Genomic DNA, 17,934 nt, shown 5'->3' with positions numbered 1-17,934 from the left:
CCTCCTCCTCGTTCCCCACCAAGCCTGCCCTCCGGCTGGGGCACTGGGCTGGAGGGATGCCCGTGGCCACGTCCCTGCCAAGAACCGGAGCTCAGGTAGGCCCTCCGGGGTGGGTGCCGTGGAGCCCGCAGCCCTCCCCCGAGGCAGATGGTCTCCAAGCCCCAGGCTTGTGTGCCTACTGCCCAAGTCCCAACCCAGACCCTTCTCAGTCTTCCCTGGCTGCCCGGGTCCTGCTGCGACTGTCCACCCTGCCGGTCCCACTGCCCAGTCTCCGGGATCCAGGCCCCTTCCATTCGCGGTCCAGGGCTTACAGACGCTGGCCTCGGACAGGCTGAACCTGCCCCGGACCTCACCTCCGCAACTTTACCACCGTGTAACCCCCTCCCCTAAAAGTCATCTAGTTTCTCCAGGTCTCATTTTTCTCATTTGTAAAATTATATGAAGAGCGGTTCTGCCTCCCGGGAATGTCTGGAGGATTAAAGGGTGCCTGGCACTCTGCCAGAGCTCACGGACGCAGCAGCCCTGGTTATTGTTACTATCGTTGCCACCTGAGTTCACACACGGACCTGCCAGGGCAGAGGGGTTCTTTGAAGCTGAGTTCAGGGTTTCACCTCCTCCGGGCAGTCTTCCTGGCTCACAAGATCTCTGTCTACTCTTGGGCTCCTTCTGCATCACCTCTGTGCAGCGGTCTTGGACCTGAGCACCTCTGCATGGTACAGAATGTATGTTCCATAGTTGACATCACAATTAAATGCAGGATTATTCATTCAATTGGTCGTACCTTCCAGGACCACAGATGCAATCTCCCACATCTCAGATTCACACACTAGGTTCAAATTTTTTTTACCACGATTCAAAGTAAACAATACATTTTACATGGGCTCACCAGCTGCACAGAGAAATGAATATGTGTGTGGTTCATACACACATACACACACACACACACAAATGTTTAGCTTTACTGTGTGTGATGTATTCTCACACTTTCTAACCTGTCCTATCCTATTTATTTTTATTTTTGATGATTGCATTGCGCAAAACTCATTTTGCCTGTGACCTGCAGTTTGAAAATGCTGTGCAGAATGATGAGGTCCCCGAGGGCAGGGGGCACTCCCCTCCCATCCCTGGTGCCACTCGATACCTGACTCAAGAGTGCCCAGGAGAGGTGGGAGAGGCATGATTCTGTCTCCAGAACATCCCTCAAGTACTGCAGGGAGAGCGCGCCAGCAAAAGAAGAGAAAACAGGGAGAAGGAGTCCTGGTTCATTCATTCAACAAATACTTCATTCAGTCAGTCAACAAACATCAACAGAGTCCCTTCTGTATTTCAAACCCTGTTCTGGGCCCCAAGCAATACACGAGGCAGACAAGGTCCTGCTTTCATGGGGCTGACATTTTAGTGGGGTGGGGTGCGGGATATAATAAACAAATAATAAACAGAAGCAAGACCATTTCTGAGTGACTCCTGCTATGAAGAACATAACACAACAGAAAGGTGTAGAGCAGTGTACCAGTGGGGCTGCTTGTCACCACAAATGACAGAGGTGTCTGAGCCTCGGCTAACTCAGGGCAACCATGGCATTGACACCAGCAGGTGCTTATGAGATTACATGCAGCAATGAATTTAAAGCACCACCCTTTACTGCCATCGTTAACAGATAAACAATTATGATTGAAGATAGGCCATGATAAGTCCCACACAGCAGGAGATGGCACTGGGGTCCAGCAGAGGGTGAGGGGACAGTGCGGACTCCAGCACAAGCTCAGGATCCGGACAGGCATTGACTGATCCCTGTGCCCGGGTTCCTGGCACGTCCTCCCACTTTTGCCCCAGCTCCCTACTCCCAGTCCACCCACAGTTCAGCCCAGCCTGGTTTGAGGTGCCTGCTCTTTAAAAGCTAGGACACTGAAGAGTTAGCGTCCTGCTAGTGGGTGTCCCAGACCACCCGGGGCAAGTGCCCCCACGCCCAGCAGCCTTCACCACCCGCCCCAGCTGGCGCCTTGGCAGACTCCTGCCGAGGAGATCATGCCTGTCCAGGTACAGGTACTGAATCCCAGCCAGACAGCGAGGGCAGCCCTCCGAAGCCCAGCCCTAAGGAAGTGCCGAGGGCTCTGGGTCAGTCCAGCTGGAGCAGAAAACGCTCAAGGGCGGGACACTGTCCTCTGCTCCAGGCAGGACTGTGGGGGAGAGAACCAGCACCCCTGTTTCAGGGAGAGCCACGTAAGCAGCCGAGCTCCACGGGGCATATTTTAAGCACCTACTATGTGCCCTGCCCTAGGTGCTCGCAGACCTGTGAGAGAGACAGACTAAGCTAAGAGCTTCGGGCCGATGTGTTTCTTGGTGGGGAGGTGAGACCAGGGCACTAGAAGGGAGGCAGGGGAGGGGGACTCAGCTCGACCTCCCAGGTCAGCTCAGAGTGAACATGGATGTCCTGCAGGGGCACCGCCAGCTCTAGCACCGTTCAGTGACTTGTTCCAGCCTTGGCATCGGGCAGACATGAGTTTTCATTCATTTCTGCCGCTTACAAGCTGCGTGACCTCAGGCAAGCCTCTGAGCCTCTGTTTCCACACCTATGAAATGGGAATAGCCCTACCTACCGTGACAGAATTTTGAGAGAAAGTGAACGAATACATTTAAACTCTTAACAAACAGCTGTTGGACAGAATGCTCAGCACACAGTGGTAGCTGTGGCTCCATCATCACTAGAAGACCCCCCTGGGGCTCTGTCCCACTGCCCTCCCCTCCCCCGCCCCAGGCCAGCGCTTGCGGTGCTCGGAGAACAGGCAGGGAATCCCCTGCCCCCACTGCTGTCAGAAAGGGGCTCCCACTGGCCTCCTGCTGGGTCTCCCTGAACAATCCCAGGCTCTGGACGCCGGACAGAACGGGGCATGGGGAGGGAGGGGTTGAGAGGGGTTCTGCCAAACCCTGCGGCAGGGAGACCATCCATCCCCGAACAAACAGGCTGTCGTCCCTCTCCCTCCCACCCTCCCTCCTTTGAATGATCTAGACGCGTTGCCCCGTGGTCTCCAAGCAACACCACTCGGGCTCCCAAGGATGTCTCACTCTCACAGAGCCTTTCACGACGATGCTGCAGGGGACGTGGGGGCGGGGCAGGGGGCTACAGAGGCCTGACTCGGCTGCCCCCCAGGGGCCTTCCTGTGGCAACCTCCTGGTCCCCAGGAACAGAGCTCCTGGGTGGACCCTCCACCAGACCCGGGCAGGGGGCGGTGCTTGATTACCAGAAACCTCCCAGGAGAGGCTGAGGCCCCAGATTTACAGAGAAAGTCCCAGACTCATGAAGCTTGGAACACCTAGCAGCCAAGTGCCTTGGAAAGATCACTGGCCCGGGCTCAGCCTCCTGAGTTCTAGTCTGGATGTCAACATTCACTGCCCAGCCAAGTCACCCACCCTCTCTGGACCTCAGAGAACCTTGGTGCCAAAAGATAGCTGTGGAGAGGGGTGGGAAAGGGACACTCTGGCGCTCGCTCTTCAACAGTATCGAATGACAGTGTCCGTGCAAACGACAAATGCACAGACTACTGGCCTCAGCGATTCCATTTCTAGGAACTTAGCCTATCACGTGCTTGCACAGGCAGGAACTGGCTACAGCCCCAGGTTAGTCACAGTTTTCAATGGAGAAAGATTGGTTCCACAGTGTGATTTACCAGATATATTTGGTCTCCATCACAGTTCCTGGCTCAGGGCTCCCAAACCCCTAGGAACTTCCTACGGGGTGAGAGTGAAGGTGGTGTCTCTTGTGATGTTAATGAAGTGCCTGTGGCGTGGGGGCGGGCAGCTGATAGGAACCATCCCAGAGGTCAGAGGATTGGAACTTTCAGCCCCACCCCCTGATTTCCAGGGAGCGGGGAGGGACTGAAGGTTGAATCTGTAGCCAATGATTGACTTGGTCAATCATGATGGGTAATGAAGCTTCCATAAAACACCCCCCAAAAAAGGACAGCATTTCATTTCAGAGCCTCCATGGTGAGGAACCAGAAAATTTCCACAAGCCGCGGGCTCCAAGCTCCAGGATGACAGAAGCTCCTTCCTTCTGGGTCTCACCCTCTGTCTCTCTTCACGAGGTGGCTGTTGATTACTATGTAAATCAGTGATCGAGAGGAAGCGGGTTTTCCTGATTTCTGTGAGCAGTGCTAGCAGATTAATCGAACCTGAGCGGGCAGGGTGATCATGGGAGCCTCTGATTCGTAGCCGGGCAGTCAGAAGCACAGGTAACAATCTGGGCTGGCAACTGGCATCTGACGTGGAGGGACTGAGCCCTTTCCCTGTGGACTGTGACTCTGTCTCTGGGCAGAGAGCAGCATCTCAAACGGAGCTGATTCTGAGACGCCATCCTGGCACCGAGGGTCCCAGCAAGTCTACACACACACACACACACCCCAGAAATGGGGCCAGGAGCCTGTGCTATTTTTCTTTTCAGTTACACTTTGTTTTCAGTATTATGTTGTATTGGTTTCAGGTGGACAGCATAGCAGTTAGACAGTCGCATGCACTTCACAGAGCGGTCCCACCGGCACCGCCCACAGTCACGGCCATGCCATGGACCGCACTCCCCACGCTGCGCTTTCTAACGGCCCCCTTACATCTCAGTCCCACCTTCGCTTCCATCCGGGCCCCAGACGCTCCCTCTGGCCGCCACCAGTCCCCTCTCTGTGTCGTGTCTGTTTCAATTTTGCTGGTTGGTTCGCTTTGTTCTTTAAATTCCACATAAAAGTGAAATCATATGGTAGTTTTTTCCTCTGGCTGACTTAGTTCCCTGAGCTTAATATGCTCTCGGTAAGATTTCATTCTTCTTTATGACGAAGGGACACTCACTGTGCACAGGCCCTGCAGCTTCTCCATCCACGGGCCTCTCCTGATGGACCTCGGGTTGCTCCCATTTCCAGGCTGCTGTAAATAACGCCCAGACGAACACAGGGTGCATGTGTCCTTTTGAATGAGCATTTCGGGTTTCTTCCGAAAAATACACAGCAGCGGAATCGCTGGGTCATAAGTCAGATCCACGTTCGGTTTTCTGAGGAGCCCCGTGCTGCTTCCCAGAGGGGCAGCCCGGCCGGCATCCCCACCCGTGACGCACACAGACGGGAGCCGCTGAAAGGTCTGCCGGCGGGAGACGAGCAGCCAGACAGGTGAGGGCACACCCGGAAACCAGAAACGCCATGTGGCTGTTTACAACGTGAGGCGGACATTTGGGGGCTGACGGCAAGGGATCTGCGGAGCTGGGCAGGGACAAGGACAGTCAGGGCAGTGTCCCCCAAGGGTCCCCAGGGGGACTCACGTGGACTCCAGCCAGGGAAGCCGGCCCAGTGACTCCCACCCACCGAGGGGCGCACCTCAAGAGACGTGAGGGAGCACGGAGACACAGCGTCCCGGGTATAAAGTCGCAAACGGAGCTGGATTAGCCATGTACGCACAGAGAAAAATGCCACCGGTTTTAAAAATGAGGGGATGTACCTTCTGTAAAAGTATTTATCAAACACTCTACCATGGCGTCTACAAGAAAAAAAATGAGATGAAGGGAAAATAAAGCAACGAGAAAACATGAACGAAAGGCCTCACATATGTTGATGATGATGATGACGATGATGACGTGCTATGGATTAAGGAAAATTACTCACTCAGCTCTGCAGCTGAGGAAAGAAGGAGGGAGGGAGAGAAAGAACCAGGAGAGGAGATGGCGGACAGAGTATCTAACACGCCAGCACTTTAGAGGCTGTATAAGCAGTCTGTATATTTTACACACACACACACACACACACACACACACACACACCGAATGTCTCTGAACAGCGGGAAGAAACCAGGAACTTCAGTTGCCTCTGAGGAGCTGGGTGGGGTAGGGCTCCGGCTGAAGGGAAACATTTCACTGTACACCTTCCCATGCATTCGAATTTTGCTCCACGTGGATATGCTATTTTTTAATAATTAAAAAATCGATCTCACAGGCTGTATACACATGGCCAATCTCTAGAAGGCCATGGAAGGCACCGGGAAGAGGGCCAGCGGGAGGGAAGCTGGCTTGCCTTCCACTCAGGAATCTGCTGTACAGCTGGGTTTTTACCCTGCGCATCTATGACCTAGTCTAATAATTCATTTTTCATTTTTATTTTGAACATTATATATATGCACAAAGGTAGAGAAGGGTATGGTTGGTTTTATACAGCCACCATCCAGATGAGGCCATTATCAAGGTTCTGCCACGCATGCTTTATGTCCATTATCTTTTTTTTCTGGTTTTCTTGCTGGAGCGTTTCAAAGCAGCCCCCAGACCTCACACCAGTTCACTCCTACCCACAACGGACTGTGATAGACAGAATAAAGGCAGTTTACAGAAACAAAGGGAGGCCAGTCAGTGAACCCCACCAGGCCTGGTGGGACACCCTGCACAACACCCTCAAGGCAGTCTGCCCGGGGGTGGGCGGCTGCCTCGGGGGCAGTGCCTCAGCACCAGCATCCCCGCCTCGACTCCCTCGTTCTCTCCCCAGAGCTGCTGTACCCAGTCTGTCCTCAGGCGCCTCTAGCCCACTCCACCCCCACCTTCGCCAGAGCCCAGGGGTTCCTGATGATCTATAGGATAAAATGCTCTTTGCAAGTTGAAACTCACAGCTGTAACTCTTCTACTTAGACAGGAAAAGGTTCTGGAAGTGTTATTTACAATCACCAAGATATGGAAGCAACCCAAGTGCCCATCAGTAAATGAATGAATAAAACAACTATGGGACATTTATGCAATGGAATACTACTCAGCCATAAAAAAAGAAGGAAAATGTACCCTTTGCAACAGTATGGATAGACCTGGAGAACCTTATGCTAAGTGAAATATGCCAGTCAGAGAAAGACAAGTACCATACAATTCCACTCACATGTGGAACCTAATGAACAAACTGAACTAACCAGCAAATCAGAGACAGACTCATAGATGGAGAACAGATGACGGCTGGGTCGGGGAAGTTAGGGGCTGGAGGGATTGAGCAAAAAGTCAGAAGGGTTCATGGACATGGGCAACGGTGTGGGAATTTCAGGGGGAGAGTTGTGTAAGGGGACTAAACGATAATAGAAAAATGTAATAAATATACTTAAACAAACACTCAAGGGGTGGTAGTCCCTTCCTCTGCTTGACTGCTCCCAGAGATGAGGAGCTCACTACCTGATCCATCTCTGTCTTTGTCCTAATGGGCCGGAGCTAGGCTTCCCACCCTTAGGCACCATCTCACCATGTGCTGTCTTAGAAGCACCCCGCAGTGGGCAGAACCAGAGAAAGAGCCCAGCCCATTAGAGTCCATTCCTGTCCAAAGTACACTCAGAAGCACAATGGCGCACTGTGCACATTCACATAAACTAGAGGCCACTGAGGCTCTGCTGGTTTGGAAATCCCCCTGAGACACCGCCGCCCCCAACCGGGCACCTGAGACAGGCATTCTATGTCATGGCGGTCAGAGGTACGCCCTGGGCCAAGGCTGGGCCTGCCCACGTGTGCATTGGAATCACCAGCAGGAAGGGCCCAGCTGCAGATCCCCAGGCTCCTCTCCAGCTCTGTTAGGCCAGAAGCTCCAGGGCTGGAACCTGGGGAAGACCTCTGGGTGGCTCTAAAGTGGCTGTCAAGGGTCCGGTGTTCGGGAACCACTGGGTCAAGTGACTCTGCAGTGAGCCAACTCAGCTCAGCCACCTGCCCCTGTACCAAGACTCTGGCCCCCTCCCACCCACAGCCCAGAGGGCGATGCTCCCACCTGAGGATGTCAGGGAACCGGGTGGCGCCACTTCCTGTCGAGAGTACACTGGCCACGTGCACATTCGGCCCTCAAGTTCAGTGTGCTTTCTGAGGCCAGAAGCAGTGGACTCGGAGGTGGCAGCTTGCCCCTCCCCTCCACAGTCTTCCTCCTCCAAGGAAGAAGAGACACTGAGTGTTTATTCTGCCGAGGTCCACGCGTATTAACTCGCTGAAGCCTCAACCCCACCCAGGAGGCAGGAGGCAGCTTGTCTTCCTTCAGCAGATGAGGCTCAGGGAGATGGACCAGCCGGCCCCAGGGCACACAGCTGGCAGGAGGCAGAGCTGGGAGTCACAGCAGGCACCCTGACATCGAAGCCCACCTTTCTTGCCCTGGCCAGATAGCTCAGTTGGTTAGAGCGTTGTCCCATTATGCCAAGGTTGTGGATTTGAACTCTGGTCAGGGCACATACAGGAAGCAACCAAAGAATGCATAAATAAGGGGAACAGCAAATCAATGGTTCTCTCTCTCAAATCAAATCAATAATAAATAAATAAATAATTTAAGAGCCCACTTTTCTCACCCCGACCAATGTGGCTCAGTTGGTTGGACATTGTCCTGGTCTTGGCACACACCTGGGCTGCAGGGCTGGTCCCTGGTTAGGGTGTGTGAGAGGGGCAGCCGAACAATGTCTCCCTCTCTTTCTCCCTCCCTCCCTGCTCTCTCTAAAAATAAACAAATAATTGTTTTTAAAGCTCACCTTTCTCCACCCTCAACACTTGGCTGCACCCCACCTGTGCCAGCAACCAAAGACCTGATGCCCCCACTGCTCCCCCAGAATGAGGGCGGTGAGGCTGTGCTCCGAACACCCAAGTGCCCATTGGAGCATGTGGCACGTCACACCACGTGTGGGTTCCGATGCTCTGGGAAGCAGACTCCAAGGCAAAGCTGGCAGTGCCGGAGGCTTACTGGCGAAGTGCCTGTGAGAGGCAGGGGCAGGGCTGAGTGGGGAGGGCCTCATACAGTGTTGCAGGTCTGACGCCTGTGAAGCGGGGGGGGGGGGGGGGGGAGCCAGGGGCTTGGAAGGACGAGCCCTAGACCCGGTGTGGCCTTGAGAACGTCTTAGCCTGGCTGATGGGACACCAGAGCAAAGACTGCTGTTAAAGGACTCCTGCATTTGGCAGGTGGGGCCTGGCTCTAGGACCCCCACTGGGCTCAGCCACTGGCCAGGATCCGCCCAGGGAGAAGGTGAATGCAGCAGTGGATCCTGACGGTGAGGCAGCGGGGACAGTCGGCTAACTGCACCCTGCAGCAAGTTGTCTGGACGGGAGCTCGGAGCCACAGCCCTCAAGGCTGCCCTCACCCCCCCCCACACACGCCGTAACCGACCGGCAGGATTCCTTGGTTTGCGGATCCCTCTGTCCCTAAGCAATGAGCTCTGGACGCCAGAGCTGTGCACATTGTTCATGTCTGTGCTCCAGGCCAGGGCATAAACTAGGAGCTTAATAAATGCTTGTGTGACTGGCCAGGCCAACCCTCCAACCACAGCAGGGTAGCAGCTTCCACTTTAAGAGGCAGTTTGGGGCAGAGAAACAGGGAAGAAATGCAAGTCCTGAGTACCTACTACATGTCGAGCTTGAAGCCAGGGTCTGTGAAGTGCTTTTTGGAGTACAAAGGTCTTTCTCGAAATTGCCATGTGAGAAGCAGACGCCCCTCCATCTCCCCCCAAGCACTGAGACTCAGAGAGGATGTCGTCGCTCACCCAGGAGGGCTGTCCTGACGCCACCCCTGCTGTGCTCTGTCCACTACTGAAGGCAGGGGCTTCTTTTGGAGTAAAGGCAGGGAAGGGAGCCCCACACCTGACCCTGAGAAAGGAAGCGCCCTTAAAAACCTTGCCTGGTGCCCCGGCCCCACCTTCCTCCTGGGAAGACAGTCAGGCAGCCTCTCTAACCATCTGGGAGCCAAGGGCTCAGGCTTGACAAGGGCCGTGAGCAGACCGGTTGGGTGGACAGAGCTTCCGCCCAGGCTTCCGGAGCCCAGCCCCTAATCTAGGCCCTGCCTTGGTAAGTCTGCACGGGGCAGGTTGGCGGACCTCTCTGGGCCCTGGGCCTCCGTCTCGCCATCTGTAAAATGGATGAGTAATTTCTGCCTTGCACGTAAACACAAGGTGCGCCTCCTAGACCCCACCTGGTGGGTAGGTAGACAAAGTGCCCATTTGGTGGCAGGCAACGAACTTCAGACAACTTGGGGACACTACCAGAGAGTCCCATGGTTCTCCTTCCACGGGACATCGGGGCTGAAGGGCTCTTGGTAAGGATTTAATCAACAACACCCCTCACCCAGGACCTCCTCACAGTACCCCCAAAGTACCCTTGTCCTACATATGGGGTACTTTATTTTATTTTTATTTATTGATTTGAGAGAGAGAGAGAGAGGAAGGGGGGAGAGAGGTAGGTACAGGGAGAGAGAGACGGATTTGTGTTGCACTTATTTGCACATTCATTGGTTGATTCTTGTAACTGCCCAGACCGGGAAGCGAGCCCACAATCCTGGTGTAACAGGGTGATGTGCTAACCCGCCGAGGTACCCGATCAGGGCTACGGGGTGTTTTCTTAGTGCTGGGTACTGTGTTAGGCTGCATATCCACAGTCTCATTCCTCACTTCTGAAAGCGTATTTCATCACTGTCATCACATGAATGAAGAAACTGAGGCACAGACACGGTGGAGAACTTGCCCCACGCCCCTCGGTCCTCTCTGAGTCGGGAGCTCTCCTGTTCAGCCACGAAGCTGCTGCCTGACTTGAATCCTCCAGGGACGGGTAGCTGACTCCCTGGGAGACTTCCCGGCAGAACGGCCCTGGGTGTTGGGACGCCCTTACTCCTCACGTGAGCCCGACGACCACACAGGACCACGAGGGCACAGGGGTGCGTCTCCTCCTTCCAAACGCTGGAGGGCCGCCACCTCACACCCCGCCCCAGGCCACTCCTCCAACTCCATGTCCCCAGGGCTTTCAAAGGCCTGTGGGAACCTCCAGGACCAAAAGAGGCCAAAACTGTCATTCTGCCACCAGACACCCTGGGGGGTTCTTTCCCAAGGGGGTCAAAGAACAGAATGAAGTCCTTCTTTCTCTCATCACTCAGCACCCCACTGCCCCCCAGGAAGCTGGGCTCTGGGCTCTGAATTCACACCTAGCTGCCATGTGACATTTAGAAAGCTGTGGACAAGTCTCCGGGGCCCCCCACTCACCTCCCAGCCTGCCACCCCCCACTCCAACTCTCTGAAGGGGGTGCACGGAGCTGCTGCTGGAGGAGGCAGGGAGGCGGTGAAATGCCCACTGTTTTGTAGGGAGAGGGGGTAGAGGGGAGGCTGGGGGTGGGGGTGGCAGGAAGGAAATAAACTGCCCCCCCGGGGGGATCAGGAAAGCCCGGCAGGGTCCTGGAGGTGAGCAGGCTGAGTCTGCAGCTCCGGGCCCTGTTTCTGCTGTAAATCCCTGCCTATTCCCACCAGCGTGTTCCACGTTTGCTCACTTCCTCTCGTAGCTTCCCCCAGGGCACTCAGGGAGGGCTGCCCGCACGCACTGTCCCTCCCCAGGCCACCACTCCAAACGCCTCTGCTAGTTGGCGTTGCCTGAGTGCGGAGTCCCAGCTGGGAGAGAGGAAGCGGCTCTGGAAGCGGAAGGTGTGACGACTGCCCGACAGCGTGGAAGTGTTCAAAGGCTGTACACTTAAAAGGAGTTAAAGTGGTCAGGTTTATGTTACCTATATTTTATCACGAGTTTAAAAAAAGAAGACAATCTGTAGACGGGAGAAAATAAGTACCCCCCACCACCATATGCACACAGAAAGCCCCCCCTAAGAAGCCCAAGTGGCCAAGGTCCAGCTCGGCATAGTAGCAAGGCCATTTTGTGGGACACAGAGACCCCACAGTCCCGTGGGCTGCTCCCAGAGTCCCAAAACCGCCTCTTCCTTCCAGCCTTCTCTGGCAGCTGCCCTGGAGCAAGAGGTACCCTCAGGCCAACAGAGGCCGGAAGACCCCCCAGTTCAACCCCAGCTGAGAGGGTCAGAGCTAGACGGTACCCAAGGCACAGAGAGGCGACGTCTGCCCACAGGTCACACAGCCAGTTCACCATGAAGCTGGGGCTCAGGCCGTGAGCTGACCTGACCCTGCAGAAGAGAAACTGCCCTCAGAAGAGAAACACAGGCCAGTTCAGGGCTGGCAGGGGCTCAAAACAACTGCTTCTCCCAGCTGCACGCCGTCCTGCCCAGGGACCCCCAAGTGTCTCCTGTCCCCACAGGTTCTGCACTTTGCAGCCCTGGCACAAGGAGCCCCCACCCGTCCCCGGGGGGCGGCAGGTCATGAAGGGGTCGGGCTTTAGAGTCAGACAGACTTGCCTGAGTCCTGACCCCACCTCTTAGACTAGGCCCCTTGTGTGTAAAATGGCCATATCAATACCTAATTTGTGGGGTTCTCTTGAGGATTACGGCAAATGACATAACACACATAAATAGCCTGAAATGCTGCAGGTCCCCCAAATATTCTTCCTCTGCTCTTCCCTCTGCCTAGTGCAATGTGCCCCCCTGAGTCACCGATGGCCCGGGTGACCAGAGGGAAAGTCCGTTCCCTTCTCTGGGCCTGTTTCCCCACCTGCAAAATGAAAGGGTCGAACTGGCTCACCCTCCACCAGCACGTAAGTGTACACACGCTTCACGAGGCAGCGCCCAGGCCGTGGACAAGGCTGTTCTTGGCTGCATGGTTCAGAGCAGCCAACGACTTGGAAACAACTCGAATGAATGTCCGCCAACAGGAGAACGAGCAAAGACGCTGTGGTGTGGTCTTGTAACGGAACACATCCCAGAGACCAAAATGAGGGCGCTACCACCAGACGCAGCGTCGTGGATAAACATCACAGACTTGATAAGTGGAAAAAGCCAGGTACAGGTCAGCACACAGGATAGGCTTCCATCACTTAGTTGAAGGCCTAGGACAGGCCACGCCAACCGGTGGCGGTCAAGGTCAGAAGAGTGGTCACCTCTGGGTGAGGGGCCACATTGCCTGGGAGGGACCCGAGGGCGCCTTCTGGGGTGCTGGGGGTGTGCTCTGCCTTGATCTGGGTACGGGTTGCCTCTGTGAAAATCCGTCAGGTTGTGACTTTAAGGCGAGTGCCCTTCACTGCCCTACCTTCATCCCCTTCACCCGCTGAGTCGCAGCCTAACCTCTTTCCGCCCCTCCAGCTGGCCTGCCGGGGTCCCTCCTTGGGATCCTTGCACTTGCTGGTCCCTCTCCCCAGAGTGCTCTTCCTCCACACCTTCCTTCCTTTCAGGCCTGTGCTCACACGTCACCTTCTCGGAAAGGCCTTCCCGGCTGCCCCCACCGGCGGCGGCAGCTACTCATTTTCTCGCTGGGATATCACCTGGTTATAATACTCAGTGCGCCACCGTCACAATCCGATATTGAACTTGTTCTGTTTGCTTGTCTGTTACTGTCTTTCTCCCCCTCTGGGATGTCGGCTCGTGAGAGCAGGAGCACGCCCGTCAGGGCTGGAATCTGGGCCCTGCCTGCAGCGGTGGTCTCACAACTTTACTCCCGTGAAGGTGATGAGAGGGAACTGATTTTTTAAAATTCTCAACTGAGGGTATGTTTATTGATCTTAGAGAGAGAGGAAGAGAAAGAGCCAGAGAAAAACATTGATCAGTTGCCTCCTATATGCACCCTAACTGGGGATCAAACCCACGACCCAGGTACGTGCCCTGACAAGAGATCAAACCTGCAGCCTTTTAGTGTACAGGACAATGCTCCAACCAACGGAGCCACTGGGCCAGGATGGGAACCCACTCTTTATGTATTCGTTCACCCCATAAACAGCAAGAGAGGCCTACTGTGTGCTGAGTACAACCTTAAGGGGTTCACCGTGGGACAAGGAGAAAGGTTCACGTCAGATTTTTCCAGTAGTGTGAGGAATGAGCAGAAGGTGCACGCGCCCAGGGCCAGGGAAACAGCCAGAAGCCAGTGGCTGGGCCGGCCTCCGGGTTCCCAGGGCAGGGACACTACCTGGGGCCCCGGGCGTGGCCATGACTTCCGTGCCGGCTGAGTGTCTGGGCAGCAGAAGGCCCTGGGCCTTGGCGGGAGCCACGCCCTTCTAAAAAGCCCGGGGGCTCAGCCGAGACCAGCCACCCTCCCTGCCTGCAGGCTCGGTCACCTGCTGCCATGGAAACCTGTCCTGCCAAGCCGGTGGCACTGAGCACAGAAGACACAGTGCCAGGAAGGTGACAGGGCGCCTGTCAGACTCCTGTTCTGGGAAGAGAGGCACCTGGGCCTGCCTAAGCAGCAGCTGGGAGTTACATGTTGTTCCCGCACTTGTTGCTCTGTGTGTGAGTATGTGCGTGTGCATGTGCGTGTGCGTGTGCCACGCTCAAGCGTCTGGCAGAGGGCGTCTCTCCCACATCTGGGACCGAGGGTTCCAGCAGAGCGTAAAGAGACGCTCGACAATAAAAGCTGCCATTCGCCGACCACTTACTACACACCAGGTACCTTTCTAGATACTGTCCGTGTGTTTCCTCACTCCAGTCTCAAGACTGCCGTGTGAGGCAGGCGCTGCTCCCACTTTTACGGAGGAGGAAAATGAGGGGCTGTTGGTTCGGTAACTTGTCCAAAGTCTCACAACTAGGAAGCAGTACAGCCAGGATTAGAACCCAGGCAATCGGGCTCCAAAGCCTTCACATTAGCCGCCAGAACAATAACCTCTCCACAGAATGAAGTCATTTTGTTTCCCCGTTACTTATTCAGTGTTCCGAGCTCTGAATGGGCACCAGGGAAAAATAAATAGGTGAGATTCTGTCTCTGGTTTCAAGTTGCCACTAGCCCCACAGTGGACACTGGTAAAGATAACCACGATGCAGAGCCACGAGTTCCAACAAGCCAAGAGGAGTGTGAGGGGTTCTGTGGGACAGGGAGGCAGAGAGGGCAGCCTGGCTCCGCACCTGCCCTTCGGATCTCCAGCTGGGGCCCTGGGATAGGGGTGGGAGTCGCCCTGGGAGCAGAGGTCTAAGTGAAGTTCTGACCTGGGGCGCCACCTGCTGGACAGATGTGGGAGGACAGCCTCAGCAGCTGGCCTCTCCTCTTCCCCACCGCTGGTATTTCCTGGGTTGCCCCCTTACTCTTTGCTAAGTAAAGGCAGGGATGCAGAACAGCACAGACAGTAAACCCGACAGCCTTTATGGAAGTATAAAGGAGGAAGATATGAATCAATAGCCTCACAAGGAAAGACAAACTACAGCTGATGATAAGTGCCCTGAAGGGGAAATACAGGTGTTCTGAAGGTGTGTAAAAGCTTTGGACAGAGTAGTGGGGGAACACCTCTCCAAGGAGATCATATCATAATGAAGAATTAAAGCTCAACAGGGTTTTGCCAGGCAGAGTGGGAGGAAGGGCATTCCAGGGAGAGGGGACAGCAAGGACAAAGGCCATGAGGTGAGAACAAGCTCACGAAATTTCAGGAACAGAAAGAAGGCTGCTGTACTTAGGCAGCAGTGAGACACCAGGGCAGGGCTGCGGGGGGCTTGTACTCATCCCAAAGGCAATGGGAGGCTCTGGAAGCTTCTACTGGGGGAAGTGCTGCAGGCCCACCCAGGACAGCAGCTCCAGTGGGCGTGGATGGAAGGGGAGGAAGCAGGGCGGAGGCTGGGAGACCAGCAGGGAGACCATTGTGGTTGTCCAGGTGAGAGACAGGATGGCTGGGGAGAGAGAAGATGGAGAACAGAGGATGCATTTTAGAGAACAGTTTTGGAAGCAGAATCCACAGGCGAGGACTGGATTAGACATTGGGGTGTTGAGGGGAAGAGGAAATCAGACGTCAGGTTAAGTAACTGGGTAGAGGGAGGGGCGAGAGTGAAGAGGGAGCACTGAGCAAGGGACATAAACCGCTGGGCTGGGTCTGGGGTTGGGCAGGGAGATGCCCAGGGGGCCGTTGATTAGGGGCCCCAGGCTCAGAAGAATGGTCTGGGGGCATTTTAAAGCCTCAGGTGGCAAGACCCTCCAGGAGAAGTGCACAGTGGGAGGGGAGGCCAGCCCTCAGAGCAGGGTGGGGGCTGGACAGGGGGGAGGAGGCTACGAGAACAGAGGACTGAGCAGCAGTGGCAGGAGGTGGAAGGAAAGCTTGGTGGCTCAAAAGTCAAGGGCTAGGGAAGCGTTTCAACTGTGTCAAAAACTGCCTCGAGGTCAGTTAGGGCCAGAACACATTTGGCAACACGGAGTGTCCCACAGCCCAAGCTGCGGGAGGGCCCTTGGCAGTGAAGAGTGACTGGGCGTCAGGGAGAGTGAAGAGGCGCCATGACGGTGAGAAGATGCTGCAGTTGGACTGCGTGGACTGCGTGGACTAGCGTGGACTGCGCGCACACCAGGCGCAGTGGTTTGCCTTGACAGGCGAGGGGAGGTGGGGCAGGATCGGAAAACAGGGCAGGACAGCAGGACCCAGCAGCTTTCCGGAGCCTTTTGTCTGCCCCTTCCAACATTTACCCTGGTTCCTGTGGTCACCCCTGTAATAACCAGCCATTCCTCCGATGAGGGAAACTGAACCCCAGAGAGGAGCTGAGATCACACGGGAAGTCTGCCCAAGCCGTGTCCTGCCACAGCAGGCAAAGGGCTGGGCGTTGGGGGTGCCAGGCTGTTTGGAGTTTCGGGAAGCCGAGGATCTTGCTGAGGTCATGTGGGACCCTTGACCTGGCCTGGATGCCCTCTTCCTTCCCTGCCAGGCCCGCACAGCCGGGCCCCCCAAAACTCCCTACCTCCGCCCACCCTGGGCAGAGTGGTAGAGGACAGCAGACAGACCAGGTCCTCAGTTATGGGGCCTGAGCCTCACACCGTTGCGGGATGGGGCTTTTAAAGGAAAGACCCCAAAAATGCAAATACAAATTACGGCAGGGGGCCCCTTGGAAGTGTCTGAAACTTATGTTTCATTAGCCTCAAGGTAACTCCAGCTGTGGTTGCCGTGACCTCTAACGAACGACATCACCTCTCAGTACCCACTCTGCAGAGTCACAAGTACTGTGTGCAATAACTGTGCACAGTGTGTGTGACCAGTCTGTCCCCGGGTCAGGGCTGACAAACTGTGGCCATGGTTATGCAGACTGGGCTTCCCTGCCGCGGGCGGGGTGAAGGGAAAAGAACCTTTGCTCTACCTGAGCCCAGGGCCCTGGGTATACCAAGCACCGTTGAGGACGAAAAGGCTGCAGTGGTGTGTGTGACCCACCCCTGCACCGGCCTGGCACCAAGTGGGGGCTTTGCGGATGGCCTTGAACTATAACTCCACCCTCCAGCCCGCACAGTTTACAATTTACACAGTTTGCAGACACCACCCCTCCCCACCACCAGCCAGAGAATGGGGCTATTGGACAGAGGCCGAGAGTGGAGACGGGGCGGGTAGGAGGGGCAAGTCCAGCTGAACCTAGAACCCTGAGACAATCGGCTCAGGCGGGGGCTCACCCTTCGTTGCGCGGAGGATCCAGTCCGGGACCCAGTGGCTGGACAGGAGGGCCCGAGAGCTGCCCAGCGGGCACCAAGTGGTGGGCTCGGCAAAGACGTCGGGCACCACCCAAAGGGCTCTCCTGGTGGGGCCTGGGACGAGCAACCCCGCGGCCCTGCGGACTCGCGACACTTCCCCGGCCTGCCAGTCCCGGAGACACTCACCGCCGCCCCCGCCCCCTCGCGGCTCCAGCTCCGTGCGCCGCCCTTCTGCTCCGCTGGCTGGCAGAGTCGCTGGGTCGCGGTCCGCGCTTTCCCACGGGGGCGGGCGCCTGGGCCTCAGCCAGGGCCCCGCGGAGCAGCCAGGCCAGCTCATGTCCCAGCAGACTTCCTCCTGCCCTTCCCCAAACCTCCCGCCCGGGGTCCAGTCCCCATGGTGCTATCGCAGTGCGGGCGCGGCAGGTGGGACTGGGTATCGTCCCACACACGTCCGGTTAAGACCCTTCTTCACAAACGCCAAAGCAGAGCCGAGGCAGGCTCGCACGCCGAAGGCCACGACCTGGACTTCAAGTCCAGTGCTCCTTTCCTCTGCCTCCGCCACCTGCAGGTGACAACTGCCAACCCTCCCCAGAAAAGCAAGCTCTGTGGTAACAGACATACGTACGCTTTCAGCCTCACTGGTTAGCGCCTGGCCACTGAGTGCAGGGGGCCAGCGGAGGCTTCTGTTCAGAGTTGAAGTCTAGCTCAGAGTTT

General features: G+C 56.0%; 1 protein-coding gene across 3 annotated transcripts in view; it reads right to left on the bottom strand.

Annotated features, from left to right (window-relative positions):
* The window catches only part of PALD1 (phosphatase domain containing paladin 1), an 84,384-nt gene extending 66,450 nt beyond the window's left edge, over nucleotides 1-17,934 (bottom strand). Inside the window, exon 1 of one of the 3 annotated variants that reach the window (XM_037130638.2) lies at nucleotides 17,846-17,934. The gene's annotated coding sequence lies outside the window, so the exon portion shown is untranslated. Of the gene's footprint in view, nucleotides 1-17,202; nucleotides 17,373-17,406; nucleotides 17,492-17,845 lie in introns of those variants that run through there. The other 2 variants (XM_037130639.2, XM_037130637.2) reach the window with 2 other exon arrangements.

This window comes from Artibeus jamaicensis, unplaced genomic scaffold, assembly GCF_021234435.1.
Source record: "Artibeus jamaicensis isolate MK-2021 breed Jamaican fruit bat unplaced genomic scaffold, CSHL_Jam_final contig_332, whole genome shotgun sequence".
Lineage (NCBI taxonomy): Eukaryota > Metazoa > Chordata > Mammalia > Chiroptera > Phyllostomidae > Artibeus > Artibeus jamaicensis.
The sequence above is the reverse complement of the archived record's forward strand: the minus strand, read 5'-3'. Positions and strand labels throughout refer to the sequence as shown.